Raw genomic sequence first — 18,659 nt, forward strand, 5'->3', positions numbered from 1 at the left:
TTAGCTCCCTTTTCTCTTGTGCGTGTCTGAATTCCTGTGGTCGAGGACGGCGGTGCTCAGACAGCCCTGGGCAGGGCCAGGGTGGGCCTGGGATTCTGCATTTCTTAACATGCCATGCCCCAGGGATCATACTTGGGCAACGTCAGAGCAAGGTTCTCCAACTATAGCCTGCCTCGGAATCACCTGGATAGCTTGTTAAAACCGATTTCTGGGTCCCACCTCTAACGATGTCCTCATTCAGGAGGCTGGGGAAGGGGCCTGAGAATGTTCGCTTCCAATAATTTCCCAGGTGATGCTGATGCTGCTGGTTCTGAGAACCACGGTGCGGGGGGAACAGGGGTGAAGTTAATAAGAAAAAGGTAACTAGTGCTAGTTCTTCCACTCTGGGATTCTTGTGCTCTCTGCACATGGTAGATGTCCATGTGGTAACTACTGTCAACCAGGCTCTGGAAGGTCTGGTTAATAATTAAGTAACAATAGAACAATAGCAACCAGCACACACTGAGCCCTTGTGATGTGCCAGGCACTGTGTCGAGAGCTTGACGTAGTTCCGCTTAATTCCGATAATAATCCATGAACTGAATACTGTGATTTTCTGGCTTGGTGTTTTCTGTGCTAACCAATTCATAAGAATCACCTGATGGGCGTGCTTGCTAAAAATACAGACTTCGAGGTCTCTACCTTGGTGATTTTCACTGGGAGGGCCGAGTGCCTGTAGGGGATTCTTATGATCAAGTAAAGCTGGAAATCTCTCCTCTAGTTACTCAGCTCACTGCCTGTCTTTCATCTATGCCCAATACAAAAGTGCCAGTTTCACAGTAATACCGTATCAATGTAACACAATGTATTTGACGCTTAAAGTTGTACTACGTCCAGTTTTTCTTTGATGATTCAGAAAACGCTTTGGGATCTCCACATGCCTCATTTTGACCAGCCTTCAACTGGAGTGGTGTGGGAAGGCCGGGCGATAGAGCATTCTATTACCAGACGGCCAAGAAAGGCCATGCTGACAGTATAATATTTGGCTCTTACGGAGAGCATTTTGTTTGGGATGTTATTCTAGGAAATTGGTCTTCATTGCATCCAGATGGATTTTGTGATTCCACAAGATTTTGAGAAAAATAAAAAGAAAATGTTGTACTTGCTTCTCTTCGGGCCAGAGCATGTTTGCCCGCACCAAGGCCAGTTGGCCAACCATGCGCTGGCAGCCCTTCCCTTCTACGTAACAGTTCCAGCACCTGCTGGTCTCCCTCCCCTGACCAGGGCCTTCAGCCCCTCTCTGCTTTTCCAGCTACCGTTCTCTTCCATAGGTTTCCCAGTGAGCCTGCAGTTGTGTGTTCCATATTCACTGGAACCGTGGCTGAGGGTGGAAAAGGGCAAATGTTTAAAGTTGTATTTACAGTTGGAAATTCACCAGCCCCTTGCCTACTCTGGGATGTCCTGTCTACCTGCCTCGATGAGGGTGGTGGAGTGGAGCGGTGGTCTGTGGTGAGGGTCAGGTTGTCTGTTAAATGCACCGTGTTTTAGCTCTCAGAAAGACCCTTTGAAATCCAAGAAAACTGAGTTTTCTGTAGTTCTAGTGATGCTAATCTGAGTTACTTCTTGGGCCAGTTGAATTAACAACCCTTAAAATAATTTTCTGGTGCTCCTGGGAAAAGTGTTCAATTTGATGGAATGAGCACTAGACAGGAGTCAGAAGAGCTGGGGACATAGGTCACCTCGCCCTCTGATTTCTTCTGTGATCGTGGAAGTTAGGTAATCACCTTTCTGGATATTAGTTTCATCTTTAAACTGAGGAAATTGGGCGTAGTGATCTCAGGATCAGCTTGATAGTCTGTGATCTTGTGACAACCTATTTCCAGAAATATGTGCCATCAGGATAACTTGTCCCAAAATACAGTCAAGTTCTCCCACTCAGCCAGTATCTGTTGAGCGTCTAGTGTGTTTCAGCTGCTGCCCTGGGCTCTATGCGGGTTGTTGTATCCATAGATACGGCACCTTGTCCACTCATTCACTCACTCGCTCCCTCACTCATTCGTTTATGTAACAAACATTTGTTTATGTGCCAAGTGCTATGCAAAAGGCTGTGAGAGATACAAAGGTGAATTAGACACAGGTCTTGTTGTCAGGCAGTGTGCGCTCTTGCAGGGAGATGAGACGTATACACAAAACTGTTCCTAAGCACTCTCTAAAAGAGGACATCTTTTCTTCTCCATCTCCGTACCCTACCCTACTCTTCTTAATAGCACATGTCACTTGACCTTATATAATTTGTTTAGTGTCTGTCTCCGCATCAGAATGTAAGCTCCGTGAGAGCAGGGGCTGTATTTTGATCACTGCTGTACTGTAGTATCTAGAATAGTGCCCGACTCAATAAAGCCTTCTTAAAATAAAATATCTATAAAAGAAGCTAGAAATTTTGTGTCATAAAAGATATTTAGGTAAAGTGCTATAGGAGCTCTGTGAATGGAGAGCTCACTTCTAACCAGGATGATGGTGTTTAATTGTGGTTGCATATTAGAAACACCTTAGAAAATCAGAATCTCTGGGCGATGCTTGGACATCAGCGTTTTATAAGGGCTCCCCAGGTAATGATAATGGGTAGCTTAAAATAATGAGAACTAGAATAACCAGGAAAGCTGCATGGAAGAGGTGGGATTTGAGCTAGCTTGAGCTAGCATGACACAAAGTACAAGGGCAGGCATGACAGGCTGAGTTCAGGGATCAGAAGTAGTTCATTCTGGTTGGATTCTAAAGAACACGAAGGGAATAATTGAAGCAACATTACAGAGGTTGTTGACTGGGCCTGTTTGCATGGTCTTTGAATGGCACGCCGTGGGATTTGGGCTTCATTCTGTTTTGCCGTCAGTGAGAACTGTGAATGATTTTGGAACAGAAGTGATGCAATCAGAGCTCTCCCTGAATGCCCTTGGAGGCTGGCTCGGGAGCAGACAGGAAGAGCAGTCAGGAGGCGGTGCCGTGGTCTGCATAACGCGCTTACCTGAAGGCTGCATCAGTGGCAGAGAGAAGGGCTGAAGTAGAGCCAGGCTGCAAATCCTGTCCGCCTTCCAGCCCTGGGCCTCCTTTGAGGGCTCGTGGTGCAGGCACCGGCATTGCAGTGATCAGTGCCTTTTGATGGAGTTCAGGGCAGTCAGGCAGCAGTGGTATCCCTACCTCGGTCGTGTCCTGTGCATGACCGATGGACTCATGGTGCAGCGAGGCCTCCGTCCTGAAATGTCAGGCCACTGAATGCAGAAAAACATTTCCACAAGCAGGACTTGGTACCCCGCCAAGCTGCCTGTGAGACCAAGGTTTCTGTTGCTTTCATACAGCCGTGTGTGTCTCTGCTGCGTCTCTGGCTAACTTCAGCACTGTGGACACCATGGGGGATGACTGGGACAGGTCAGCTGTCCCAACATCAGGAGCAGCTAATTTCTTAAGCTCTAGGTGTACGGAGGACAGCCTACCTTCCACAGCACAGCTTGGGCAAGGGCTGGGGACCCTGGGTCGGGGGGCTGTTTCCAGTAGCCTTCTAGCAGAATGCTCATCTACAAAGAACCGAAGCTTCCGGGGGTACCGGACATCTGCACAGGCCAGGACACCATATGTGTGGGGCTGGGGGGAAGGGGAGTTGGTGGAGGGAGGACGGTGGTTGGGTCGAGTTTGCTGATACAGGCTTGTGCAGAGAGGACTGCCTGCCCTTGGCCAGATGCTGCCGCTTGCTGGTGCAGCCCCAGGGTCATATAGTACCCCAAAGAACAGGCCAGGAGGAGCTGACAGTGTGGACAGTTTTTCTTCCCTCTGTTTTGCCAGGGCTGACCTCATTCGCCGTCAATTTCAGGATGTCCGTCCCTCAGATATGCACAGACTTTCCGGTTTGCGAGGGGCTTTCACACCCTTCATCTCACTGGCATCTCACGACAATCCTGGGAATGAATTAGGACAGGAGTTGCTGATCCACTTTACTGATGAAAAAACAGGCTAGGATGGGGTTAGGTAGCTTATTCTAAAGTCATGTAGATATAAAGCATAAAGGCTGGGACTTGTTCGTGCAGGAGCCACGAGGCCACTTGTCAGGGCTTCGTTACATAGAATTTACACACGTCACAGAAAAAGTGAACGTTTAAACTAGGGAGTGATTTTGGGCAAGTCCTTTATTGTGCATCTCATTTTTGTCAGCTCTAAAATGGGGAAAACAATAGGATTATTTAAAGGTTAAAATGATTGTGTATATATATCCAGTCTGATGCCTGGCATACATTAGGTGCTCAATTAGTTTTTTTTTTTTTTTAAATAACTTTTTTCTTGAAATAACGATAGACTCACAGGAAGTTGCAAAAAATAGTACAGAGAATCCTGTTTGCCCTTACCCAACTATCCCCAATGCTGGAATCTTAAGTATTATGTCCACAGTCCCCGACTTACAATAGTTTGACTTAGATTTTTCAACTTTATGCTGGTGTGAAAGAATACACATTCAGTAGAAACCATACTTCAGATTTTGAATTCTGACCTTTTCCTGGGTTAGTGACATATGGTATGATCCTCTCTTGTGACGCTGGGCAGTGGCCTCGAGACGATTTTGCCCGATTCTACACTAACGTAAGTGTTCTGAGCACATTTCAGGGAAACCAGGCTAAGCTATGGTGTTCAGTAGGTTAGGTGTATTAAATACATTTTTGACTTACGATATCTTTAACCTACAATGGGTTTACAGGACATAATCCCATCATAAGTGAAGGGGTGTTTGTAATAAGTACAGTATTGAAACTAGGAAATTCACACTGGTACAGTACCTGTTGGTTACTAGACTACAAACTTTATTTAGATGCCCTTGACCTTTTCAGATAGAAATTAGTGTTTCTGAGGGTTTTTTGCCCCAGCTCTGAAATGCTGTCTATAGTGTTCTCATTGTTTTTGGCTTTTCTAGAAACTTTTTTCTCCTTTGGTTTTCATGGCATGGTACATCTCACATCTTCTCATTATTTCCTCTGTCTCCTTCACTGTCTGCCTGTCCACTATACTGGAGTTCTTAACTGCAGGTTCCGTTCTTAACCCCCGCTCTTCTCCCTGGGTTTTTCCCTCAGATGGAATCCCACTTTCATCTTTAGTAGAGGATTCTAAAGTCACTATTTCCACTTCCAGTGGCCAGGCCTCTGTCCAATTCTCTGTCTTTGGCTATTTTCTGATACAGCTTTAACTCATCATCATATCCCAAACTAAACTTGTCATTATTTAAACCCCACACTAGTGCCTCGCTACCTCTCCACCTAACTTCCTGTTTCTGTCAGTGATTCAGTGTTAAAACTTCCCAGAGCTGTATGGGAAACTTGGAAGTGTTGAGTATGTTTGCTATTATGATTGTAGTGAGAGTTTTGCTGGGTTTATCATGCATATGTCAGAACTTATCAAATAGTACATGTTAAATATGTATATATCAATTATACCTCAAAACTGTGAGAGGAAGGGAAGAAGGAAGGAAGGAAAGAAAGAAGGAAGGAAGGAAAAAGTGGGAAGGGGGAGGAAGGGAGGAAGGAAGGAAGGAAGGAAGAGGGAGGGAGGGAGGGAGGAAAAGAGAGGGAGGGAGGGAGGAGAAAAGGGAGGGAGGGAGGGAAGAAGAAAGAAAGAAAGAAAGAAAGAAGGAGGAAGGGGAAGGAAGGAAGGGGATTAAAGGAAGGAAGGAAAAGAAAGAAAAGAAGGGAAAGGAAGGAAGGGGAAGGGAGGGAAGGAGAAAGGAAGGAAGGAAGAGGAATAGAGGGAGGAAGGAAGGAAGGAAGGAAGGAAGGAAGGAAGGAAGGAAGGAAAGAGAAGGGAGGGAGGGAGGAAGGAAAGAAGGAAGGAAGAAAGGAAGGAGAAGGGAGGGAGAAAGGAAGGGAGCTGCCTGAAGCCAAACAGCCTTGGTCTGAATCCTGGCTCTACCTCTCAGTCAAGTTACTCAGCCTCTCTGTGCCTCATCTCCTCGTCTGTAAAATGAGGATAATAGCAGTAACTTACTAGATAGGATTTGGGGGGATTAAGTGAGGTGATTCAGGCAGAGTGCTTAAAAGTACCTGGCACATGGTAAGCTCTCCAAGTGTTTGTTGTTATTGTGCCTTATTCATCTCAGGTTCACCATGTCTGGCACAGAGTAGGTGTTCGATAAATAATTATTGAATGAATGAATGAATGCTGCCATAATCTTGACGTGCTATCGTCCTTCCCCAACTTTTATCCAAATATTGCTGTTTCTTTAAGGTCCAGCGTAGGTTTTACGTGCTCTGTGAAGTCTTCTCCACCTACCTGACCCCACAAGACTCCCCTGACCCCACTCTTCTCTCTCCTGCCCTGTTGTTTTATATTAGCACATTTGGTATTGATTCACAGCCAGATTTTTTTGGTCTTTTTAAAAAGTGACTTCATGTGTACCTGCCTTTCCTCTCCATCTACATTGGACATCTGAGGGGGTGCATCACTTCTGGATTTTTTTGTATATCCCCTGTGTGTATGCTGGGCATACCGTAGGTGCTCAGTAAAAGTGGAGTGAATAAATGCGTGGCGTATGATTCACAAGATATTAGGAAGGCTTCACGCAATAAGAAAAATTCCCATCAGTTAGCTCATTATTAAAGCACACCCAGAACTTATAAAATTTAGTCCTGGAGGGATATTTTCAGAGTGTGTGTAGGTGGCAAGTGGCAAGTGGTCCCAACTCTGTCTCTCTGATCTCACCTCCCTTTTGGGTCTTGAGGGAGCTGTGGTCCCCCTTTAACACCTTGGCCCTGGTTTGGACACTGCCCTTTCTCTGAGTCCCCTGATCCCAGCTGATGCAGGCTGGCACTGTTCTGAAGGCTTCTCTGAATGCCAATGAGGGAGGGATAGGGGACCAGACAAAGGAGAGGAGAAACTGAAGCAGACGGGCTCACTCAGGCTGAGACATGTGGCCTCTTGTGCCAGACCTTGGGCACAAGTCCCCTGACTCTGGCCTGGTTCTCTGTTTTCTAGCTCCAGCCTTTCGCCTGGGTGAAAGGTCCAATCGGAAAACTTACTTCCTAGGAGCTCCTTCTTGGACACCCTGGTGTTTTTGTGTCTAAGATCGGAAAACCCGGCTTCTACTCCTCCTGATGCACGTTTCCTTTTTCCAGTTTGAGAGGCACATCCAGGGTGATCACCATTCAGGTCATACTCCATTTCCTATGGACATGGTTCTGGTTTATTCTCTATTCAAGTCTACTAGTATAGTGAGACCTCAGCCATGTCATCAGTAAGGCATCCATATTGTGACAGTTACACAAAACGGTGCATTCTGTGCCCTCCCCACGGGGCCCTCACCTACCTTACAAGTTTGTCATTATCAGTGCCATTCCTTTGGTTTAAGCATGGCCCTTCCCAGCAGCATCTCCTACCCGAAATGGTGACATATTGCGTTGCTTGTATCTTGGAGGACATTTATGTATCAACATGTGTTCCTCCCCTTCACAAGGAATCTAGAACAACTTATAAGCACTCGATGCGTTGGGACAGCAGAGGCTTCTGGTCAGCATTCATGAGAATATGTGCCAATTACATTGTTCCTTTTGTTAACACACTATAGTATGTCTTATATATTTTTTTAAACAGTTCTATGAAATGGATGTAGGTTGCCATTTTACCCATGAAAAATCTAAGATTCCTAACGGGAAGAAAAGGCTTGGCTTGCCTGGGGTCACAGAGCTGGCAAGTGGTGGAGCCTCCTGACTCCAGATGGAAGGAGGTTCGTTTCGCTGTACCTCCTGGCTCCTCCTACCAGTGTCTTCTCTTTGATCTGCCTAGGCTTGTTCTGGTTTTAGCCTGAGGTATTTCTTGTGATTCCAAGCTAAACTATTTATTATTTTCTCTGCTGCTTCTCTATCTTTTGAGTCTTGAGAGAGTCCCATAGATTTCAGCAGGAAGACATTCATGCATCTCAGACCCTGAGATTCTTCTGTGGCTTCCTGTGCTGACCGTGAAACTCCGTGCGTCTCCCTTAGCTACAGCTCCCACTGGTCTCTGCCTTTACTTTTCCCAGTGCCAAGTTTATCCTTGGTCTGAACCTTAGACCCTGCTTTGTCCCTTATCTTTCTTCTCCTAACTATTCCATATGTCTCATGGTTCTTTCTTTTTTGATAGATTGACACTCCCCCTCCTGTGAGGTAGACTCGGTTTCTTACATTTATTTATTTACTTATTCATTTGTTCATCACCTATTTTCTGAATTCCAATGTCAAGCACTGTACTTAGGCATTGGGGGGTCCAAGATGTTAAAACATGAGGAGACCAAAGAATCTGGAGCCCTTTATAATTCACTATGGTGGTGTTTGTGAAGGCATAAACGTAGTGTTTGTGGGAGCAGATGATGAGGGACATGTGATCCAGATTTGGGGTGGGGGGTTTCAGAGAAATTTTCTTGGAAGACGTCATGTCTGAACTGAGTTCTAAAGGATGAGTTGGATTTGGCTTGGAGTGCGTGAGTGGTGGTGGTGGTTGGGGAAGTTGTAGGGAGGCCACGCAGAAGACCCAAAGCTGCATGTGTAGGGAAATGCAAACACTTTGGTCTACTGAACCAGAGATTAGAGGAATGGTGAGGGAGGATGCAGGAGGGGTAATGTGGAACCAGACTGTGCAGGGCTCTTATTTTGTTCTGAAGGTAATGACGGGGTCATGGAATGATCTTAAGTGGAAGAGTGACTTGTTTAGAATAGCATTTTAGAAAGATCGCTATGCTGGCAGGGTGAGGATGGATTGGAGAGAGAGAGACAGAGATAAGAGGCGAGTCGGAAGACGGTGGCAGTGATTGAGGTCCGCACCGATGAGAACTTGAATTCAGGTCATGGCAGTGATAAAGGAGAGCAGTAAATGGGCTCAATATAAGGGCGGTGGAATCTCTGGGGCCAGTAGCTCATTAGCTATGCACACAGGTAAGGGGAGGCGTGTTATTTTGTCTCACCCTTACATTTGTTTGCCTTGCCTTCTCCTACGTGCAGTCTGTTTATTGTCACAAGAGAAACCTGACGTTTGATTCCTGATTGCCTGTTTACCCACTCCCCTTCCCTTACCCCACTCTCCGTGCAAGGTCCTTCTCCTTTAGGCCGACCCTGCCTTTATCACCTGTCTCATTCATGTCTAGGGCATTCTTTCCCGTTGCATTTGGAAACCTGAGTGGCACTTCAGATCAGCAAAGAGGTGTCACTGAAGTTTCACTCTGGGTAACCCTCACTCTTTCTCTGCGTGGATAACGCCATATTCCAAAGGTGGCACCTGGGGAGGAAGTAGAAAAAACGTGACCTTATTCGTGGAGTTATGTCTAGAGGAGGAAGAGGCAAGTATCCCGCTTGCATTTTTAGAATAAAATATCTTTAAACACAGTGGGGAAGAACATGTAACTAATTCCCATCAAATGAAAAAGAAGCCCAGTATGGGCAGATTGAAATGCTCCAGGTTGGGGACACTCGGAACTGTCCTCTTTGTGGTAGTGCTGACAGGTTTCTTTTATGGAATAGAATAGAGCGTTAGCATCAGATGGGACCTTCGAGTTTCAGCCAGTACATCATCCTCATTTTGCACATGAGGACTTTGGAGTCTTGAGGGGTGGTGTGGTGTGCCCAAGGTCACAATTAGCTAGTAGCAGAACCGGGACCAGAATGGGGCCCTCCAGTTCAGCTCTTGTTCCATTAGCCCCATGAAAGTACATGATTTACTTTTTGGTCATAAGTTTGGCAGTTTGGCAGTCTGAAGAAGAAGAGACTTACAGGCTGTTTTAATGGTAGTCTGGTTTGATAGTCCCCCTACCCCCCAAGAGACTGAAGAACTTGTCCAAGGTCACAGGGTGAGTGAGGGTCTGTACAGGAGCCTCCAGACTTGTAATCGAGTGCTCTTCCCAGCACAGTCCAAGGTCTCACGCAGGGCCCAAGACTTGGACAGGCTCCAAGGACACTGAACGGAATCATTCTTCAAATGCATCACAACCACAGTCGATTTCATAAGATCCAGAAGACATGATTTCCTTCTTTTTTCTTTTCTCCCCGAGTGTTTTTTTTTCTTTCTTACTTGATAAAAGTGTATGGCTGTGGAAATTACGTCAGTTTAATTAGGCTGCTTGACACAGTACTTTTCCACTAAATTTACTAGGAACTGTGAATTTGTTGTAGCGAACTGCACTGCAGGCTGCAGTATCTGATTGGCATGCCAGGGGCATCACTAGCGAACCGCTAAATAGAGATTGGGAAGAAAACTGGGTCAGAAAACAGGCCTCCTGTACCTGCAGCCTCTGCGGAAGGCGGCGCACAGGCGGCAGGTGGCCACAGCATGGCACTGTCTCCCAGAACCTGAGCCAGGAGCACCCCGCCTCCCGAGGCTCTGCACCGCAGCCCCCCACCCACCCTTTCCTTTGCAGGTGATTGTTCCTGTGGCCATTTTTGCTTTCTGTTTCTCTCCAGACCACAAAGCTTTTTATAACTGGCTGTTCATGAATGGCCTTTTCTCAATTAAAAAACCGAAGGTTGGTTCAGACGGAAAGTCTTCATTAGCCACTGGTATTCCAAACCATGGAGCAGGTCTTTGGCTTTCCAGAGCTGGGTTTGTCAGGGCCTGGGCCTGGGAGTGAGGGTTCTACACAGGGATGGCGAAAGGGTTGTAATGCCCATCCCCCCCAATATCTCATTCATCTTTGAAATTCTCCATGCTCAGCACTCAGACAAATTGGGGGCTCCTTGAGGGAGGACGAGTGAGTGATTATGTCAGAAGGGTTGGGGAAACTTCTTAAAGGCAGTGCCATTTGAGTTAATCTGTGAGCGATGAATTGGGTCAAGACAGGAAGACATGAGAGGAAGGTGCTGGTGGCCCATGCTTGTCTCCGGACTGCCTTGTGGAGGCTGGAGACCTCCCCGGTCATCTGGGTCTAGAACCTATCTCAGCATGTCAGAGTTGCCTGGGACCCTGAGGAGCTGTTCATCGAGCTCCTTATTTTACAGACGGACAAGCGAAGGCACAGAGAGGAAGGGGCAGCAACACAGGCCAGCCCAGTGCTATTCGAATCACCCTATGCCCAGTCATGCACTTGTCCTCATTTCTAATGGGGCTCTGAGAGCAGCCACTGTCTCCTTCGAGATTTCACTCCTATCATCCTCTTTCTGACTCCTGTCATGTGAACTCAGAGATGCCCAGCGGTCTCCACCTGTAAATTACCCATCAGGAAGGGACCCTGGATCCTGCTGGCCCTGGATTCCTAGGTCCCTCAGGTCCCTGCTGGATAACTGTATCCCTTTCCTTCCAGGCCAAGCCAGATCGAGCCAGGCCTGGTTTTGCAGCAGGCCGGGGCCTCCCCAAGAATGCTTGGTAGGAATGGGTCTTGCCTCAGAGTGAGGGCACAAATTCTCAAAGTCAGAAAAGCTGAGTGTGGCAGGAATCCAGGCCATTGTACTTTTATGTTATTCTGTGAGAAAATTGGGCTTCTTTTGACTGAAAATTGTTTTCAATAAAGAATACTTAAATTTACTGAAATTTGCTTTAAAGATAACTTTTGTTAGACCATTTTAATTCTGTACAGCATCTCTTTCTCTTTGGGGGAGAAATCAGAGGGTAGGAATAAAACAGTGTCCGCAGTAATTTTCCCTGGATCTTTTGAATGGTCTCAGTTCAAGGAATTCTGCTTTTGGACCAAGTACTGATGTTGCAATTGAAAGGCAGGAAATGTATACCCATTTTCTGATAGGTGTACCAAACTTTGCTAATCAAGTGAGCCATTCACACAGGATCTTTCAAGGCCAACACGTTTGTGAGACAGTTTATAATTCAAATGTTCGGTGGTCTCTGGCTTGAGCTAAGTGAAGTGAACAGAAGAACAAGCCCATTAGAATAGTTGTCAGACATTCCAGCTGTGAAAGTCAGACTTTGGTGGCTTTGGTAGTCAGGTGGCCAGAACAGACCCAGTCCTCCTTAAAGCAGAGGTTTCTTTATTTTATTTTACTTTTTAAAAATTTATTTATTTGACTCCTGATTTTATTATTCAGTTTCTTTTTTCAATTTAAAGTAGTCTTTGGTGGCTGGGAAGCCTGGCCTCCCAAGACCAGAGTCAGTTGGAGCTGGTTGGTGTTGGATTGGGGGATTGGGAGGGGGGCAGGGAGACCCCCGCTCTGCTGGTGGTCCTGGGTGGAGAAGACAACTACACTTCACAGAGCCTGGGGTGAGGTGGGAAGGGGATGAGGCAGGAGCAGCAAGCTGGGGAGATGGGACCCACCTGTCCCCAGCTTCGTTCTTTTCTAATGTTTTCCCACTGGTGGCATTCTCTGTGGTCTTGGAAGCCTTCTTTTTTATTCCCTCTTTCTGTGGGTTTTCCCGCTAGCAGAACTCTGGAGGAGGGCCTTTAGCTCTGCGTCCTGGACCTCCATCTCAGACTCGTGTAAAGGTCAGGCTCAAAGGAAACACTGGTTATCCGCATGGGGCCATTGGGCATAAGCAGAACTGTCCATTTAAACGGGGTCACCCTCCTTCTCATAGAGACCATTAAACGGGTGAAGCAGTTCATGTGTGGCGCACTCCACCACACCCATCTGGGCCTTCTTCTCATCTTCAAATGCTCTTAAAGTAAATGGCATGGCAACAAAACGCCTGTCGACCTCACTGAAGAAGGCACGTGAAGTTTTTATTTTCAGGCCATACTGTTTAGAAGGATCTCGTTTGTACATGGTGGTTCTCTGTCCTGCATCTTTGGCCTTGCCCTCTCCTGAGCTGACAAGAACACCCACAGCAAATACTTCCTGTACCTCAAGTCTAGCTTTCTCACGGTCCTTCTTCTGCTGGTCTGTGGGATTCTGGATAATGGTCTCCTCTCCATCGATGACGTGCTGCTTCAATTGGTGTGACAGCATACCTTCTATTGGCGTGCGGTTGAATGCGTGGGTAACTTTGTTCCAGGCTTCTGTCACGTGTGTGATCTGGCTTCCAGGTTTGACCAGGCGTAGGGCAGCTGCAGCACAAAGGTGAGCTACCTTAATGACATCTTCGTTCCTCCCTGTTACTTGGGTCCCCTGAACGACATCAACCACAAAAGTGTGAGCCACATTAGCAATGAAGCTATCCACATGGACCCCAAGCTCCATTTTTACCAAGTCACCTTCCTCGAGAATATAGTCCTGGTCACTCTTCAAAGGGGAGAAGTGACATACACAGTTATTTACTGAAATGCTGGTGGGAAAGGCAATACCTTTCTTCATTTCTTTTTCTTTCTGGAAAAATTTCCCCGTCCCTTCCATAATCATGGCGTCACCTTTCTCACACAAGCTCAGTACCGGCACCCCTGAGCAGGTGCTTCCACCAAAACCTGAAGTCCCCGGTTGGCGATGTCGCCGCCTCTTATACTTGGTCACGACCAGGTCCTCAGCGATGCTTTGCTCCTGCTGCTCGTCCTGGCCGACATCTTCCAGCCACCACCACCACTGCAGCCTCGTCCCCCGAGCTGCTGCCTCGTCTCCCTCCCTAGCCATGGGCTGTGGCCAGAGCCCCTTCGATTCGATTCGCAAGGAGGAGAGGGCGAGCAAAGGCGCGAGCAAGCAAGAGCGGGCGGGCAGGAGGGCCTGTTTTACTTTATCTTAGCTCAGAGCAGGTGCTTTTAAATATCTCTAAATAATTTCCCTGGGTCTTGGAAGGATATATTCAGTTGCAAATTAGTAGGCCTTGCATCTAGTCAGCATTTGCTGAAAGAAAGACAGGAGAAAGGGGAAGACAGGGAAGAAAAGAAGAAATCCTTCTTCATATTTAGGCAGATTTCCACCCAGAGGCTGTCACATTCATAGAAATTTCCATATATTTTCATTTTGGGGTCATACTAGGACTTGTCACTAGAGTGAACGTCATCTGAACAGTTCTTAGAAGTGATTGGAATAGAAAGAGAAAAGCTGAAGTGAGACTGTAATCTGAAGTTTCTCAAGAGTCCCCTGTCTTCCTTGCAGGGTTACATAAAGGGAAGCGAAAGGCAGGGCTGCAGTTCCAGTGGAAAGCCTCAGCGGGGTTCAGCCTGGTGTGGTGGCCCTCTGAATAGTCGTTTCTGAACTCATCCACCCCTGCCACAGCCTCTTTGGTCTTGTATACCTAAGAGTGTCCTTAGTCCTCAGCCATTCATGTTAGCCGCTGCCAAGGGGGCAGCTTGGAGAACCCAGACTCTTCTCGCTGAGGACTCCCTGCTTTGCTCCACTGGGTCAGGCCATGGTCCACACTCCCATTTTCCATCTTTTAGAAATGCTTTTCTGTTTCTTGGAGCATTCATTAGCCTTCTTCTAAGGAAGAAAGTATATGAGATACAAAACCAGCATAGGGTCTAATGCAGTGGGCTTCTTGCATTTTCTCTTCTTGCGTCTGCGTTGCTACGCCTGCAGACCTTGGACACTTCCCTGAATGCCCTCCTCTGGCCTTAGATGCCCACCCCTCTGTTCTGGGCAGAGAGCAGGTGCGGACTGCCTGCTCTGGCGCTTTGTGGTCATGCAGGCCTTGAGGCAGGGATTTGTAGTGTTCACTGCTAATGGCAGTTGTCTTGTTCCTTAAGACCATCCACAGAACATGGAGATGCCCCTCCTCTGGCCATGGCTCTCTTCTTGCCCACTTTGGTGACTCCCCATTCTGAGGCTGGTGAGGAAGCTCAGGGAAGCTTCTGTAGGCCTCTTCCTTCCTTTCATATCTGCCCATTCGATTATCAAATACTACAATTTCTCACCCCTGCGATTTCCCTCATATTTATACCCATCTCACTTTGTTGTCACTGCAATGATTACACGTAAGCTTCTCTTCCCACAGCTCTGCTCTGGAAACGGCTGCCCTGGTTGCAGCGTTCCAGTGTCAGCTTCCCCTGCTTGCTGCCCGGGCCCCTCATCATTTACTTGTTTGCATCTCAGGCTCTTATATTAAATGTTCATTAAATGTTCTGTGATCCATCCAAAGCAACCTTGTCAGAACAGAGAGGGAAAAAGCAAATATCTATCTTTTCTCTTGTCATTTCTCTGAAAATGAATGAATTAAATATTTTTATTGCCTTGAAGATTAATTATCTTCTGTCCCCAGGCCAGCTTTTGTATTCTAGCTGTATCTTCTTGTGACCTGACAGTTGGAATATCTGCCCCCATTCTCAACCTGTGCTCCTGCCAGGTTTCTCCCCATATCATGTAGATTTCTGCAGTGAGTCACACCTATCGCTTCAGAGAGAGTGGAGTCTGACCTTAGGATGTGAATGAAGTACCGAGTTGTAGATCTTAGAACTGAGAGACCTCCTGAAATCTTCTGGTCCTTTCTGGCACATGAGATAGTATTATCACACTTAACAAATAAAACACTTGAGACCCAGAGAGTTTAAGTGACTAACCCTAGGTGACCTAGCTCAGAAGTTTTGGACCCTAATACCAGACTAGATTTTAGGCTACTGATATACTTTATCCTCTCCATGTAAGCCAGCTCTTTATGTAAGGAAGGTACCAACTCTCTGAAGTTCTTTTTGCAGATAAAACAATTTGGGACGCCTTTGGCAGTGCTATGCCTTGTCAGCGTAAGGAAGGAAAGGCAGACTAGAAGGAGTGACCTCCCAAGCAGGTGACGTCTGATGGATAGAAGACACCCCCTTTCCCTTGTTCCCCAGAGAGTTCATGGGGTCAGCATTTGGGAAACTGTCCTACATGACACTTGCTTAGTGAATTCTTGTAGGCCCTCATGTACAAAAGGAGGTTTTTGTTTGTTTCTGAAGTGGTTTCTCAGCCCCCCAGGACCACTGAGCACTAATTCCTCTTTTCTACCTGTGTTGCACCTCAAACTAAAAATGAAAACCTGTGTTCATCCTGCACATGCTGCTCCGCCCATGCTCGCCCACCTCCCAGCTGTTCCTCAGGTCTCCCAGGTGTTCTGTTCCCCATCACCCAGGCGTGGAGTCCTCTGTGCCTCAGCTTGGTAAGAGTTCTCCGGTCCCTTACTCTGTCAGCATTTGCCAGCCCTGTCATTGGGTTTCGGTGGACATGCCTTGCAAATCCAACCGTTCCTGTCTGCTCCCTTGTGGTTGCCAGCAGCCACCACCAGGCATTTGTGCCCTCTTTCCTAGACCGCTCCAGCCACCTCTTAGCGATCTCCTGGCCCAGCCTTCATCCGTCATGCTCCGTGCTGGACTCTAAAGACTGCCCCACTTTTGAATGTAAAACTCCTTAATGCTATCAGGTGACACATTCAGCTCTTTCACAGTCTAACCCTCCATCCCCAGTAAGAGTTGTTCATCCAGTTAGACTGGGCTGCTCATGTCTTCTGTATATTTAGTGAGTCTTTGGTCATTGGTTTCCCCCATCCTTCTCTCCCTCATTCAGTGAAAAAAATATAATAACATTTCTTTGCAAACTATACAGCATGCAAGGTCTTATTTGTTCAACAAGTACTCAGCAATGTGAAAAAGAATGGGGTTTTGAATTTGGTGATTGCCTACTATGTGCTGATAGTTTGCATAAGTTATCTAATTTAATCCCCTTGATATTCCTGAGTTAGGTTGAGTTATTGTCCTATTACAGATGTGGGAAATGAGTCCCAAAGCAATGAGTCCCTGTCCTCTTCTGCTGTGCTGTGGTCCTGGTGCCAGAGGTGGAGTCATGGGGAGGAGCTAAAAAGTCTCTCAGCTGACAGGAGGGATAGGATGTGCACATAAACAGCTCTCACGGAAGAAAATCCCATTGTCCTGAGCACTATCGATACGGTGCTATGGAACGTCTGAGGGTGATGACATTTCTTCCAGCTGGGGGGGTTAGGGAGGACTTCATGGAGAAGGGAGATTTCCACTGAGTGTGAAGGATGGGCAATGTTTTGACAGAAGAAGCTAGGAGGCCAGGACAGGAAAAGAGGGACTCGCGTGGACAGAAGCCCAGAGGGACCATCAGGGAAGGGTCCACTTTGCTTGGAACACAGGTTTCTTGTGTGGGGTAATTTGCCAACGTGAGCTGTAGCCTGTTCATAGATGAACTTAAATATCTGGTTAAAAGATTCCCGGTCTGTTCTGTAGGCACAGGGGAGCCATTAGCAGATTTTGACCAGGGGAATTGCCAGTCAGAGCTGAGATTCAGAAAGGTTACCTTGGGCCCCCAGTGAATTGCAGAGAAGGTAAACAACAGAGAGAGGAAATAATTAAGCTATTACAGTTGTCCAGTACAGATGTTCTGAGAGCCTGAAATAGTGCAGTGACAATGAGGATGGAGAAGAGAGACAATGTGAGCAGAACCAGGGAGACAGAGTGACCGCCCTTGGCGATTGGCTGGACTTGGGGAGTGAGAGGAGGATTCACGATTCCAAGGCGACTGAGGGTGGGGATGGCAGCACGAACAGAAAGAGGAGGGTCAGAAGGCAAAACAAACTGGGGTGGGGTGGCGCTAGATGGTTCATTGTGTTCATTCCGTGCCTTCCGTTCTGTGCGTGTGGAATCCTAGGTGCTGGTGACTTGCCTGTTTCACACTGTGCTCAGTGCCCTTTATCACTCCTGACACCACCATTCCCCATCCCCCCGTGCATTCTCTTTATCCATCAAACATTTGGCTGCCTTTTACAGTCTAGCTGAATGCAGCCCTCCAGGGACCTTGTTTATCTATCAGAATCTCTGATGTACTGTCCGTGCCACTCAATATTTCCTGAGTCCAGGCTCCCCAGCATGTGTCCCCCCCCATACACGTGAACACACCAGGCATATGTGAGGCGAGCACCCGGAGGTTACAGTGGACATGATCACAACAGTGGTTCACGTTTGTGTGAGTGTTGACTGTCGACAAAGCACTTGGAACGGTCAGAAGTGTGTCGCATTTCCCTACCAGTCCCTCCAGATAGGGTCACTGAACCATTGACTCAGTGAGCTGAAAAGGTTGTTAGGGAAAAAATGGTAGATTTTAGTTTAATAATCATGGCAGTTGAAGACATGAGCACATGTCAAATGGGAAAATTGGGATGATTTTTAGTTGCTGTAAGTAGTCAGACTCTTAGAAAGAATGATTAAATTTAAAAAGAAGTTCCAGGTGATATCAGTGCTGAGATTGATGTTTTGTGTGTATTAGCGATAAAGACTCTTAGCATTGTACTTGGCACATAACACTCATTAAGTTGGATTATATTATCACTGATGGAAATTTTGAAATCGTAAAAGGGAAAAAAAAGCCATTTTTTAGAATAGGACCAGCATTTTGATTAATATGGGAACATATACAATGCTTTTAAAGTGCCCTTTAGAGGTCTAAAATCATTGTTAGTTGATGAAGACAGAAATGTTTTGTTTGCTCATAAAATTATCATTGCTGACATAGTTAGAAAGAATCAAATTCAGAAGTGAATCTGAAGAGTGTTTTCCTCTTCTAATTTTTTTTTAAATGAAAGATAAAAGAGGTGTGAGGGGAAAAAGATTTCTTCCTTGCCTCTAAATAATTTCCCACTTGCCCTTTTGTTTCTCGGGGCCATCAGAACTCCAATGGACAAATGAGCAAGTGAACTAGCATGTAAGTGTCTACAATTAAGTTTGTGAACTTGTTGCAACGATATTGCTCGCCTTTTTTGATATTAGAGGGGTTATTCATTATGAACTTGTACCAACTGGACAAGCAGTTCACCAAGTTTACTGTTTGGAAGTGCTGAAGAGGCTGCGTGAAAAAGTTAGACGACCTGAACTTTTCGCCAACAATTCA

General features: G+C 46.6%; 1 protein-coding gene and 1 pseudogene across 13 annotated transcripts in view; one reads left to right on the forward strand and one right to left on the reverse strand.

The window, feature by feature from the left end:
* LOC308503679 (tryptophan 5-hydroxylase 1) overlaps positions 1 to 18,659 on the forward strand; it is a 221,256-nt gene that overhangs the window by 115,631 nt on the left and 86,966 nt on the right. The gene's annotated exons all lie outside the window — the stretch shown is intronic.
* Positions 12,065 to 13,475, reverse strand: LOC308504143 (proliferation-associated protein 2G4-like; annotated as a pseudogene). The gene is made up of 2 exons: positions 12,230 to 13,475; positions 12,065 to 12,137 (listed from the first exon to the last, which is right to left on the reverse strand). The product of its transcript is annotated as a proliferation-associated protein 2G4-like (transcript).

Source organism: Rhinolophus hipposideros (genome assembly GCF_964194185.1).
Source record: "Rhinolophus hipposideros genome assembly, chromosome: 10".
NCBI lineage: Eukaryota > Metazoa > Chordata > Mammalia > Chiroptera > Rhinolophidae > Rhinolophus > Rhinolophus hipposideros.